The following is a 14,867-nucleotide window of genomic DNA, read 5'->3' on the forward strand; positions in this document are numbered from 1 at the left end:
CTTGTTTCCTCTTTCCCACCATGGCAGAGGTACATCAGTGTAGCTCAATCTTCTAAAATCTCCTCCCCCTCTGCATCACTTTTGTAAATATCCAAGCCCTTTAAAAGGCTCAACCTCATGACTCCCTATATACTCCTGAATTCCTGGATTGGATGGAAGATGAGACTGGAAGGAGTCTATCCTGAGCCAGCTGGGGCCTATCCTTGAAAGTGCTCATCCCAGAGTTCCCACTGTGATGTTGGAGTTAAAGATTGGGTAGGATACTGCCTTGGATGAGTTAGATCACTTTTCTTAGAGAAGCTAAACAACCCCCAGATGCTGAGCCTAGTGACTTTTTGAGTTGCAGCCCAAGAACATATTCTGATAAAGCTATTTCAGAGTGCTTGGCAGGGAACTAAGATACAAAGCTTTCCACACTGGAAGTTGGGGCCACATATGTGTAAGCTTTTTGCTGGCTCAAAACAGTAATAAGAACTAGGGGTGAAATCCTGGCCCCACTAAAGTCAGTGGGAGTTTTGCTATGGAATTCAGTGGGGCCATGACTTCACAGCATGCATATAGTCCATAAAATAGACATGGCAAGACTATCCTTAGTTAGATACATTCAGATCTCTCTCAACAAGGAATAAACTCATTCCAAGCATCCAAATCCTTCCCGACTGCTTGGAAGCCATAAAACATTCTTAATATATAGTGTATTGATTGCTTATTTATTTAATTTTAAAATGAGACTTTTGTAAACAGCATTATTATATTGTTTTCCGTCCATTCATTTTATTTCTCTATTACATTAGACTGGGAAGTATACATGTATTGCATTTTGGAGATTTTATTTTAAAGGCTGCTTTAATGAATTCTTAATTACATTACTCAAAAGATCCATTATTCAGCATTCATCTCACTTCTAAATGAAAGGCTTTACCTGACATGTGAATGAAATGAGTCTAAATGCTTTCCATGCCACCCAGGGATTCATAATAGACTCCTTGCTGCATGGCAGCAGCAGGTTTTCTTTCTGTTTTAAATTTATGTGGATTGTTTGCAGAGATAGACAGGTAAGAAATACTCAGCCACCCGGAGTACCACTGAACTCCCCATGTGTATTGAGACCTATCCAATGCAGGTATGGACACGGTGTTTGGGATGGGGGAGCAAGAATGGGAAATTGAGACATTAATAACCTTTCAAAGGCTTTTAAATACATTTATATAGTTCCTACAATGTTCACCAATTCCATTTGGGGTAAAAAAAACCCTATAGCCCCTTGTTAAGCTTTTTCTTTTTTATGGTTCACCATGAATAAAATGGGTGAGCACAGAACAAGGGATTTATTTTTCACCAAAGGGTAACACGATACTTTTTCTCACTTCCATTTATTTTAGTGGAACAAATATCTGGTATTAAGTTTGGACAGGAGCTCAAACTACTGTACTGTTTCTCAGGAGCGTCACCAGCAATTTGAAATCTGTACACACACTGGCTGTTCATTACAGGATTGTCATTACACATCATGGACCAAATTCTGTACTTTTTCTGATCCCATTCATCTACTGGCCTATAAGTTAGGACTACCTGCCCCAATGTGATCACTAATAACTCGATCCAGCAAAGGGCTGTGCATGTCCTACATGGTGCTGGGTATTTCAGCTGATCGTTATGTTATGTTTTTTAAAGGCCTGGAACTAATTCTGTGGGTCTCTATTCAGGTCATTGATTTCAGTTGGTTTCAGTGGCAGTTTTGCATAAGAAAGGAATGCAGGATTTGGATTATATTGAATAACCTAAAACCCAGCCACAGTGCCTCATAAAATGGCTTTATCATAAAATAAATTAAAGATAGGAAGGTGTATATGTTGTATGTCTGTTATGAAGTATCTACATATTAGTTACAAATATAAAAAACCCTATGTATCGAAACAGACAGTATCAACATGTTTGTAGTTACCTCTGACCATTTGCCAATTTTCAGTCTTAATTGTTTCTAAAATGTTTGAAAGATTTATCCCATGTAGGTTATGGTGTCCTATTTCATTTGTATTAGAACGATGACAAACTTTTCCATTTTACACTGACATGCTGCAGATAAATTAGTATATACCTTCTATTCTGAGCTATCTGTGTTTTATGGAATCACATTTTGCAAAAATACATATTAAAAGGCCATGAGTGCTTTTACAGTGCTTAGATCAATTTTTAAAAGTACATTCCTTAAACTACATTTTGCTGCTTTTCTTACATATAGATGGAGCTTGACTAGTGTCGAATCACTGGTGGATATATCATGACCTTTCCCCCTATCTGATTATGAAGAAGACTGTGAAATTTAATATGCTGCTTTAATTCAACACCATTATTTAGGGCTCAGTACTGCAAGATGCTGAGATATCACTGTACTGGAAGGTGCTCAGCACCCTCAGTTCTCATTGGCTTCCTAACCTAGCACTGGGTAGGATTGAATTAATAATACAAAACCTGGCCCAGAATCTATAGTGCTCCTATGATGCAGTCAGGCATTGGTTAATGAAGCATCCACTCTATATCAAGCAGACTGTACCACCTACTGATAAAAAAAGGCAACACTTTAGAATGTCTCAGAAATATGAGATGAAAAACCACATTAATCCACTCTTCTGATGGACAAGATACATGAGTGCAGCTTACAGGGACTCACATTCACCCAGCTTAAAACCCCTCTCTCTAGGAGTGATTGAACTGCACCCTTGATGAGCTGCACCAGATTGTGTATTCACTGCAAAAAAATCTCATTCAACATATAGCAGCTACTGACCCAACCCTTGTAGCTGACTTCCACATAGATAAAACACTATTTTTTTCTAGTTAAAAACACATACATAAGAAATGGAAAATAATAACAAAATGCAGTAAATATGCCTAATGGTAGTTACTAGGAATTAAAGTCTGTATACTAAGCCACCAGTTTCCAGACTTATTACACCCCATTTTATTTCAGTCTTTTTCACAGCATTTATTCAGCATGCAATTAAATTCCCCAAAAGCTGTGCCCACCATTTACATGCTGCAGGTTTACCTCTGTGCATTTCATTATGGAGAACAGAATCCCAACAGCTCTCCAAAGGGAGGCACATTTAATCATTTAACTTCATCTTCTTAACATATAAGAAATCTCTCCAGAATGAAATATAGCCCCCAAAAAGGAGACAAAAGGGTACGTGTGCCAAGCTTCAGTGCACATTAAATACACTCGATAGTAAAAAGGCCAGTCCTGAAAACGCTTACTATCAGGCAAAGTGCTTACTGGTCCCATTGAACTATTTCCACTGTTAATGCAATGGAAATAATTTAGAGTTAGTAACTATCTCAGGTACTGATATGGCTTCCATTACCATCATATTTGAACACCTCCTAATCTTCAGTATATTTACCCACACAACAACCCAGGGTGGACTGAGTTACAGAGATATTAAGTGATTTCCCCAAGGTCACACAAGACATCTGTGGCACAGCAGGGAATTCAACCCAGAACTCTTAATGCCCAGACTACACCCTAACCAACCCTCCTCTCCTACCATATCGGTGAGAGAATGCACCTGTTAGTAAACATTTGCAATTCTGAGCCATGTTTGTTTAAAAAGTGAGCATATAAACCAAGATTACCATGGGTCCGCGTGAAGATTGAGCATGAAGCCTATAAATGTTTAAGCGTTTTACACAATTATCTTCTGAGCTATTTCATAAAAATAAATCTATGTAATTGCTATTATGGAGTCATGTGGTACAGTACATAAGATGAAGAAACACTCCCACTGAGTGAGAGAATGCAGATTTTGAGCTGCCTTTCCACTGAGCTAATTTTGCGGTTCTAAGTATGTAAAGAATGAAAAGTTGTGCCCTTACTATATTAAGCATTATTTGTATTGGAGTAGGACCTAGAGATTTCAATAATGAAACCAGGCTCCACTGTGCTAGGCTCTGTACAAATACATAACATTAAGATGGTCTCTACCCTTAAGAGCTTCAGGCAGCCGGATACAGGGAGCAGAAGAGAACAATGAGAAAAACAGGGGTTGTTGTTGTTATTGAGGTTTTTTAAAAGATTTTTTGATTAAAAAATGTTTCTTTACAATAAAACGGTCTTTAATTTCTTCCCAACCATCAGTACCTTAAAATTACAAGAGAACTTTAAAGAAAGGTCACAGTGTTGATGGTTTCTCATCAATATTTCACATTCTGGGGGGGAAAAAAAGGCTAAAGTTTTCTAAACACTTTGCAAACTGTCATCCCATTTTTGGGTCAGCTACAGAGCTGCTAAGAAAATTTCCAATTTTGAGGGGGAAAAGGGGCAAATTTTTCACAAAAATTTCCAAGAAAAATGATGTCCTGTTTCAACCAGTTTTAAAAATCATCTTTGTGAATTTGACTAATTTCTCACCTTTTAAACATTTTCATTTTAGAAATTAAGTTGCTTTTCATTTTATAAAATGGACATGGTCATTCTATCAATTAAAATTTTAAAGAACCTACTCCCATTTTTTTATTCAACGAGTAAAAAATGAAATGGCGGGTGTAAGAGAAGAGAGAGAATTCCATGTGATCGCTTCAATTTTTTCCTACGTAACATTTGATTTTTTTTGGATGCTACTATTCCAAACTCTACATGCCACATTAATGTTAATATGGGCTACATAAAAAGTTACAGCAAATTCTCTGATATTCTTTATGAATTCCATGTATATGTGGTATCCTGACTTCATTGTAGGTACACTCATATAATGCAGAAGTAATTCTTTATAACTGGGCGTTCTGACTTCACGAATAATGGTAAACATGAGCAAAACAAAGTTAAAAAGAACCACTTGATATGAAAAGGGATAGTTCTTTTATTATGATGTCTAATTTCCTGTCGTCCCTGAAAAAAAGGGAAATTTATAGCCACTTCCTGCATGCTTTTTCAGCTTAGTTTGACAACCTTCAGCTTTTTTACTTTGGCAGTGCCTTTGTTACTAGAACTGCAAGCATTTGAAACTTCTGAAGAAGTGATGTTTTTTACCCACAAAATCTTATGCCCAAATAAATCTGTTAGTCTTTAAGGTGCCACTGGACTTCTTGTTGTTTTTGTGGATACAGACTAACATGGCTATCCCCTGATACTTTTCCTCCTAATATGTTCAAATATACATATGGTATTAGCATGCTAGGGGTAAAAGGTACCAACATCAAAGTCTACATAGATCATATTTACTGGCAATATTTTAAAGAATTAAAAAAAAAGAGTAAAAAGATGTGTCTCAAGTAAAAATAATCCCACTTTCAGTAAATAAATGTGTTACAAACAACCTGATTTCAAGAAAATAATTCAGAAAAAATAATGATTTATTCTGGCACAGTGACAAATATACACTGCAGGTGCATTGCCACATTGCAGCCATTAAAGAGTTAAAGCATGTATATTGCCCTACACTATCTTTAAACTTCGAATTATTGATGGGTATTAAGCCACTAACTCAAAATCATCTAACCTTCTTAACTGGTTAAAAGAGTATAATCCTCTCAGTTATTAGAAGACCTTTGAAGTGAAACTCAGTCTTCCTCCCTGTTTTGAAAATTCTCATTCACTATAGACTAAATCACAGGGAAGTTTCGGCCGCAGCACTTTGTCTGCATAGTGAGCAATGGATTACTTACTTGAACTTTGCTCCAGTCAGGACTTTGTAGTGCTTATAAATCATGAATCCATCTAAATTCACCTTAAATTAGCCTTTCAGAAACACTCTAAACTTCAGTTGACTGCCTGGTGGCTTCTGGCTAGGTGCCACGGAGAAGCTGAAACACTGATTAATTGTTTTCATTTCTTTTTAAAAACACATTTTATTAACAAAACTACCATAGAGTATAAATTTGTTTTTCACTTCATTAAACAACTGTGTTTGTTGTTATATGCAAAGTATTAGCAAGTATATGTTAAATAATGAAATGAAAAAGGAACTTGAAAGCTATATAAGCCTTTTGCATAATAATGCCCTTACTGCATAAGCAGACTGGGAAAGAACTGGGAAAGCATGCTGCCAAGCTACAACAGATTTTGCAATTTTCCAGCAAATAGAAACAAATTCTGGTTTCAGAAGGTGTACTCAACAAACACTTCTCAATGTGTTTCTGATTTGTGGTTAGAATGTTTTTACTGCTGGTGCCCTGTGCTTTAGAGACATTTATTTCCTAAACGAAAGATTCCTTTCTAAAAACCTCAACTGTCTGTTTTTCAAAGCAATTTAAAATCAAACACACAAATAAAATGTTTAACATATGGAAACCTTCATACAGAGTCTTACGTAGTCCAAGTTAAAATTGTTTTATAAACTGTAATGTTTTGCAGATGAAAACACAGAGAAGATGACTGTTTTTTGCAGTAATGCTTTTTGACAGCAGTAAACCTTGTTTTAGTAATTGACATGAAATTGTTTGGTGGTTTTAAAATGGACCACTAATAAAAATGGCATGTTTTAAGTTTTTAAAAATTGTGCTTAATACTGTGAAGTTATATAGAATTACAAATGTGATATAATATTTAAAAAAATCTTTTACATCTATATGTTCAAAATGGCTCAGAAGCACCTTTAAAGTATTAGTGATCTCTATGTTAATTCTCAGTTGTGATATGTATCCTAGTTTTTGCTGTAGCCCAGGTATTTTTTTTCTTTTTGTAAGTCATTATTAATTCATCCTTGCTACCCGTTCATTTTTCCTCCCAGCTTTCCTTTCCTTTGTTTAACTTGAAGCCTCAAATAGGAAAACTGTTTCTTATAATGTAGATAAATTTATCATTTGAATGTTAACATACTATTAGCTTGTCCTCCTAATACTTTTGACGTGTGTATGGTACACTGACATTTCTAATGTATTTTAAAAAATTAAACATTAATTTAGAAGAATGCTGCAACAAGTCATGTTAACTTAAAAAAATATTTATAAAGTGGGCGCCATTAAAAAGTTCCACTGGTTGAAAAAACAACGAGAAGTCCTTGTGGCACCTTAGAGACTAACACATTTATTTGGGCATAAGCTTCCGTGGGCTAGAACCCACTTCATCAGATGCACAGAGTGGAAAATACAGTAGCAGATGTAAATACACACCTTTTCATGTACTGTGTATTTATACCTGCTACTGTATTTTCCACTCCATGCATCTGACAAAGTGGGTTCTAGCCCATGAAAGCTTATGTCCAAATAAATTTGTTAGTCTCTAAGGTGCCACAAGGAATCCTTGTTGTTTTTGCTGATACAGACTTAGGCTGTGGCTACACTTAGCTCTTCAAAGCGCTGCCCCGGTAGCGCTGCCGCGGCAGTGCTTTGAAGCGCTAAGTGTAGTCAAAGTGCCAGCGCTGGGAGAGAGCTCTCCCAGCGCTGTCCGTACTCCACCTCCCTGTGGGGAATAACGTACAGCGCTGGGAGCCGCGCTCCCAGCGCTGGGGCTTTGACCACACTGGCGCTTTGCAGCGCCGCAATTTGCAGCGCTGGAGAGGGTGTGTTTTCACACCCTGCTGCAGCACTGCAAATTTGTAAGTGTAGCCAAGCCCTAACACAGCTACTACTCTGAAACTGGTTGGAAAGAATCTAATGGATCTAACAGAATTTTAAAGACGATAATGTCACTGAGGATGATAGATAATGTGGCCCATTATGTTTTCAGTAGAAAAAAATTGAAATAAAATATTTTTAGAGGCTAGCTCTGGAAGAATTAACTTTTCTGATTCACTGTTTCAGTATAAGAAGTAGAAGTTAGTATTTTTCTTTAAGGCCCCAACTTGCAAAGCACTTAAGCACTTCAAATTAAAGTTAAGTACGTTTTAAGTGTTTTCTTGAATCGAGGCCTAAATGACCCTGAGGACATTTTTATGCCTAGATTACTGAACTGCCAGGTTTTCTTAACAGCCAAAGGAAATAGAGAAAACAATTATGATGTGACATGCCTGTTCCCAGCTAAGAACTGATTTAATTCCCATCCAAGAACCTTGCAATGGAGATATTATGTGCAACTAGCATGTGTCATAACCACCTTGAGAGTAACTCATATAGGAGGAACAGAAAACATCTAAAGAAAACCCAGGAGGTTACTGGCTCCCTTTTTCTTGAGGTCATCCATAGTGCTAATGACAGTTTTTGTGTGCTGACAGTAACACTGCCACTGAGTCACTGACAATGAGAAAAACCAGGAGCAACAAACATGGGCTCCACATGGTAGATCCAACTCAAACAGGAACTGTTTAGAAGGAACTGGTTAGAGTTTACAGAATTCCTTTACACTGAGTTACCGATACTGTAGTCACTGACATGTCTCCACTTCTCTGTCCTCCATCCTAGAGATCTTCAATGCTGTGTGTTATTGGTTTGCTGGATTCTTTTGTTGGTGGTGGTTTTGGTTGATAATTGGTTTTAAAAAAAAGCAAGATGTAACAGTGACCTCTGGAGTCAGTTCAAACTGACTCCTGTCATGTGATGAGTATATTAACCCGTTCTAATTTATGTCATGGGACGGGTCTGGGAAATAAAGCCCCATCTCTTGCTAGCCTTCCTGTCATCTAGTGGGGTGATTCATGGAGCTGGCCAGCAGGCCACCTTAATCCCATTCTCAGCCACTAAAATTCTCATATTATATCCTAAGGTTTTCAAATCAGAATACTGAAAAATTCCCATCAGGACCACTGAATATTTGGGGATGGGGCAGGAAATGGATTGATCTAATCTCCACAATCAGACCCCTATACTCAAGCACTTAGGTTGTTAATGGTCATTGTCATGTGATCAGAAGCTTCCCACAGAGGGAAGAAGGGCCTCTTGGGGAGTTGTTCCACTTTTCCTGTAGCAGCCAGAATTTGGCCCATTTTGTTTATTTGAAGCACTCAGCGGCTAAATCTTTAACTGTTCTTTTGTCAACTCTGCAGATCACCTTCAAGCAACTAGTTACATGTCCCTTGTATAAATATCTCTATTGTTGTTCCCTTTCCCTTAAGCTTTGTCCAGCTGTCTATCTGTCCTTAGCTTGTGAGCTACTTGAGACAGGGACTGTCCTTTCCTGAATGCGTGGAAAATGCCAAACTAGCACATTATGGGTGCTACCACATGCCATTTTTAGTGCACAGACTAAAAAAATATGTGGAACTGTTTTACATAAACCAGCATCCTCACAGTGGGAGCAGCTGCACTGGGCCTTATAACAAGACTAGGGCCCTCAAGTTTTGTCCTCATAATTCTCATTATTGTTAGCTCAGTGTTTCCAATTTACTTTCATAAAAGATTTTGTGATTATTTGCTTTTGTTATCTGTCACAGGAATTACTCACTCCTCTCCCCGCCAACATACACATGCTTAAGAAAGTAGAGCAAAGCAAAAAGAAGAGGCAGATTAAAGAAACCCAACACCAGTTGTTCAGCATAAGGGTGGAAGATGATGTTTCCTGCCACTGCTCAGCTTTGTGCCTAATGAGGGTCCTATGAAAAGGCTCATGCAACGATCAGCATGGACAAGGCTACTGAGGCTTTTGGCTCCTCACTGGGTGTTCAGAGGAACATTTTCTCTTTTCAGCTTCTAGTACCAAAATGCAGGTGATCGAAAACTGACTATTTTAATTCTACATTGATGTGTAATTGTAATTTGACTTTATTTGTTTTTTATCTTTTCTGAAGCACTCTAAGAGGTCCAAAGGAAAGGTGCTACACAATGGTACGTGCTGGAGTGATTGACAGATTATTTTACGACGGGTACTCATTATTCCTTTTATTAAGAGTAAAGTGGCTTTTAGACTAAAAACAATAGGGTAAAAGGGGTCCCTTTATGCACTCATTACACATAGAAAATGGGAAGGGAAAAAGTTGTAATAAAAACTAAATGATTTTGGCAGTCTGTGTGTGTTTCTTACATTGTATGCTAAATGGCACAGACTGTAACCGCTGGACATATAATTGTCCTCTAGTTATGGGAGCAAAAAATGGTAAAAATATAGACTGGAATTGCAAGAGTAATACATGTAATAACTCATATTTCTGAATTTCTCTTTATGTAACCAGAAAGACTGACATTCTTGTAATTTTTTCTTTGAATTTATATTTTTGGGGAGTGACATAGAAGACATGGGGTATGATTTGCTCTCTCCTAGAGAGCTCCATTACCTGCCACTGTTCCAAAGAGGCAAGATGATTTTCCCCAAGTATACATGCTGGAACTAGGGGTGCTACTGCATTATAAACAGGATTTACAGTTTGGTCCAATGGCTCTCACACCCCACTATACAAATTATTCCCAAGTTGTTGAGAGATGTTTCGGTGTTGCTTTATTTACAGTTTATTGGTGCTATCCTGTTCCCAGTGAAGTCACTGGGAGTTTTGTCACTCCCAACTGACTTTCAATGAGACCTAGGCTCCTAAGTGCTCGAGTCACTTTTGAAAATAAGCTCCTAAATCAGCTAAGCATTGCAACACTGAGTGGAGCAACGCCTAAATACTTCTAAGTCTGATTTTCAAAGTGACTTAGGCAACTAGTAGCCTGAGGCCCATTGACTTTCACTCCTACTTGCCTAAGTCGCTTTTGAAAATGGGGCTAAGTGCATATGCCACGCAGGGCCAGATTTGCAAAGGTGTTTAAACACCCAAAAATGCAGATAGGCACCCAGATGTATTTTTAAAAGCACCTAAGTTAGGCATCTAACCTGCATCAGCACTTTTGAAAATTCCAATAGGAGCTATCTGCATCTTTAAAGGCCTAAAAAGCCTTTTACAAAGATAAGACTCCTTGAAAATTTTATACCTTAACCCTAAAATAATGCTATTTCTGTTTGTAAATGTGATAGCTGGAAAGCTAAGTGAATTGGTGGGATGAGTGGGCAATGGGGAAGCAAAAGAAAGAATCTCTAACCTAGAGGATGGGAGCCTGCAGCACCTTCACCAAGAAAGGTGGAATGGTGTGAGAATAGGAAAGCACATGAAAGATTCAGAAAACAAAAATAAAGGGACTTGCACAGTGTGGGTCTCCTGGAGGGGGATGAAGGCCCCATCCCACATCCTTCTTTGAAACAAAGGTCCCTCAGATTTTCATATTGAATACAAACACAACTGCATTAAAACGGACCTTGCTCACTGTGCATTCATTTTTGCCCCCTCCCATTCCAGATAACAAAAGACCAAGAAGCTCTTACACTGCAGCTCCGAGGTTTCATTGATAAGGTGAAAATCCTAGCATCAAGGAGACAAGAGCATTGGGAATAAAGAGAGAAATTACAGGGGGAAAGGATGGGATATGCTGAGTCCAAGAAGTGGCTGTGAGATAGAGAAGTTTAGGATGCTCACCTGTATCAACCAGGGCTAAAAGTTCAGGCATGCAATATGATGTATACATTCCACAAACCCTCCAAGAGGAGGTGGTGGCCCAGGGTCACGAAGAAGCCCTATTACTGATAAAATGGAAGAAGTCACTTTCATACCAGTATTAATGGGAAGAATGAATGCCAAATATATTACTTTTCTTTGTTTAAAGCTAGAAATATGTCATCCTATCTGTTTTGCTCGTCGCTTAACTTTCTTTTTCTTAAGCTGGTACACTAACTCTTGCAATTTCATCACGAGTCTTGCAATATGTATTCTTATCTTCAAGCCCCAGGTCTGGAGTCATGTGAATATGTAAGAATTACAGCTTTCATTTTTTAAAAGTATGTTTCTCATCCTCATGCTTGCTGATAAAAGTGTGAAGCTGTGAGCCAACTGTACCCTAAAGACTATGAAGCCAGAAGGCATATAAAAAGTATTATGTTTAAAAATCTCATTATTTTTATACCAGTCTCATAATTTTGAGTGTGGGGCGTGATGGGTTGCATAAACTGCACATTGGTGATGAAGGGGTTAAACAGTTCCTATGGGCAAGGCTGGCCCTGCCCCTCCAGCCCTGTCAGTCATGTCAAGGATGAAATAAGGGCTTAAAAACAGGAAGTGCCTGGCAGTCATTGGGCAGTTCTGGGAGAGAGCAGATGGCAGCTCTACAACTCCCAAAGAAGAGTCCCGGAAGCCTCCAGGGGAACTGCCCTCAGGAAGGTGATGTACCAGTGCTACCCCTTCCCCCTGCCTACAAGGAGACAACAACTTGGTGTACTGGCCGGGTAAAACAGATTTGGCAATCCGCAAGGCAGGCCAGTTGGGGGGTTGGTGCTGCTATCCTCTTCCCTTTCCGGGGTTAGGGAATCTGAGAACAGACAAAAGGGACTAGGAGAGTGGGAACCACAAGCCCTGTCCCCATCAATCCAAAAGGAATATTTAACCCTATTTCTATCATAGAAACCCCAACTCAGGGGCACCAGAACAGGGAGGGGCCAGGTGGCTATGGCTCTCCAACTTTTTGGAAGTGGATGGGCCTGTCCTGTCCACTTTTCACCATGGACCTCATCCCTGCCCCTCCTCCCACTCAGGCCCTGCCCTCCGGCCAGGCCAGCAGCAGGGACCCAGCTTAGGCAGCTGTGGGGAGCCACAGACCCTCAACCTGCCCTGGGCAGGGGGCCCAAGAGGTGGGGACACGGGCCAGGGGCTGCTCTTGGGCCCTCCCACCCTGGGCACATGCAGGGTCTGCAGCTCCCCAACCCCGCTCCGGCTTCTGGTTTGGTGGGGAGGCGGAACCTCAGGGGAAAGAGGAGGGGCAGAGACAGGGCCACAGAGGGGGCAGAGCCCCTGGCCTCCCCTCTTAAGCAGATGGGGTGCCCTAAGGACGCTTCAGTGCCCATCCAGTAGGTGGCATCCATCAGCTACCCGAGAACTGACAAGTGGGTCTGACTCATGGTTTCTGAATGCTTGATATTGGCAGTACTGCTGTTTTGTCCCATATGTGGCCTCTCCTCTTCCCTGTTAGTATCATATAGTTACAGTTCTTACTGATATTACAGTGGCCACATTTTGCAAGGACACGACTTCCATGTCCCACTCATTTCAAGTTAGCATAGATAATATTCTCTTCTCAACTCCAGATTGTGATTCTGTTCTGTCTGTCTAGCTACAATGTATATCATTCCTTTCTCCAAACTGTGCTCAGCCTGAGTGGAATAATGTCAATCAGCTCCAAAATCACATACCTGACAGACCATAGTCACTGCACCAACCTGCGTCAGAAAGGGGGCCCTATTGTCCTTTGGGTAATTTTAACAGTATGATGTCTCCTTCTTAGGATACGTCGTCCGGCCTTAAGAGTCCTTATGAGAACCCAGAGGCTAACTGGAGACTTCTGTATTAAAGGACTATCAATATTCCATTTTACCTGCCATATAGTTCTTTTTCATTGATAGACTATATATATTTTTATTTCTGTGTCTTTGGTTGACCAGATGATTGTTCCTGGAATTGCCTGTGTTTTCATATCAGATCATGCCATGCTTTCTGTTATTTTTGATAAAGTTCCAAATGCAGGTTTGTACCTAAGTAACACAGTTTAGTCCTAAGCCAGGAGCAAACAGTATATCTCTGAAATCTGTTGAAAGACTTAAAAATAAAGGCATTCACTGGATATAATTTTCTATAATAAATTGATATATAAATTTTATATATAACTTTATTATTTTTAACCCTCTAAGGCGCTAGGGTTCCTGGGTAACACAATGAAACAATCTAAAATACAGTACAAACATTACAAATAAAAAACATTCTCTTAACATTTGTACAAATAAAACAAATTCATATTTGACTCTTCACAAGCCTTTGCTTAAAGTGCCTCGTAAGACTCTCTTAAAGAAACTTGATAACCTCAAGGCTTGAGAGATGGGAAGCAAAAAATAGAAATACATGGTCAGTTCTCAGTGGGGCATGAGGCTACTGGTGGTGTATCGGAGATCAGTACAAGGACCAGCATTGTTTAATATAGCTATGAATAATTTGGAAGAGAAGGTGAATGCTGGGGTGTCTCCTGCCCCAGCCCACTTGTTTGCTTCGTTCACCTGGTATGTCACCTTCTTTATGTTGTAAACTCTTGTGGGCAGGGATTGTCATTCACTATACATCTGGGTTGCACCTAGCACAATAGGGCTCAACCCTTGTTGTGGCCTTTAGGCAATACTGCTACATAAATGTATTAAGAAGAAGAATTAATAAAAGAACAATATCAGATGAAATACAATATAACACATATTAGAAGGAATAACCTGCAGTATTGGTTGACATCAGGTATTGGGCTCCAAATTAATAAAGAGATCTAGGCATCGTTGTGGACTGGTCAGTGAAAAGCAATTGACAAAATATTAACTAAGATGTTAGGCTGTATTAAAAAGGAAATAGATAACTGAGAACATATTATAGTACCTTATATAAATCAATGGTAAAATATGATATATATATATATACACATTATATACATCAATGGTAAGGGCTCATCCTAAATACAGTGCTTCATTTAGGTTATCCAATATAGAATAGGATGGGGTAGGCAACCTATGGCACGGGTGCCAAAGGCGGCACATGAGCTGATTTTTAGTGGCACTCACTGCCCAGGTCCTGGCCACCAGTCCAGGGGGCTCTGCATTTTAATTTAATTTTAAATGAAGCTTCTTAAACATTCTGAAACCTCATTTACTTTACATACAACAATAGTTTAGTTATATATTATAAAGTTATAGAAAGAGACCTTCTAAAAACGTTTAAATGTATTACTGGCATGCGAAACCTTAAATTAGAGTGAATAAATAAAGACTCGGCACACCACTTCTTAAAGGTTGCCGGCCCCTGGAATAGGACATGCTCATAATAGTAAAGATTTAAACTAAAGGCAGTGAAAACTATTAAGAGGTCTGGGGAGGAGGTTACATACAGAAAGAGAATAAAAAAATCAAGGCGGCCAGAACTTAGCCCCCACCCACCAATCCAACTTCACTGAAC

This window comes from Mauremys reevesii, linkage group 1, assembly GCF_016161935.1.
Source record: "Mauremys reevesii isolate NIE-2019 linkage group 1, ASM1616193v1, whole genome shotgun sequence".
NCBI classification, from domain to species: Eukaryota; Metazoa; Chordata; order Testudines; family Geoemydidae; genus Mauremys; species Mauremys reevesii.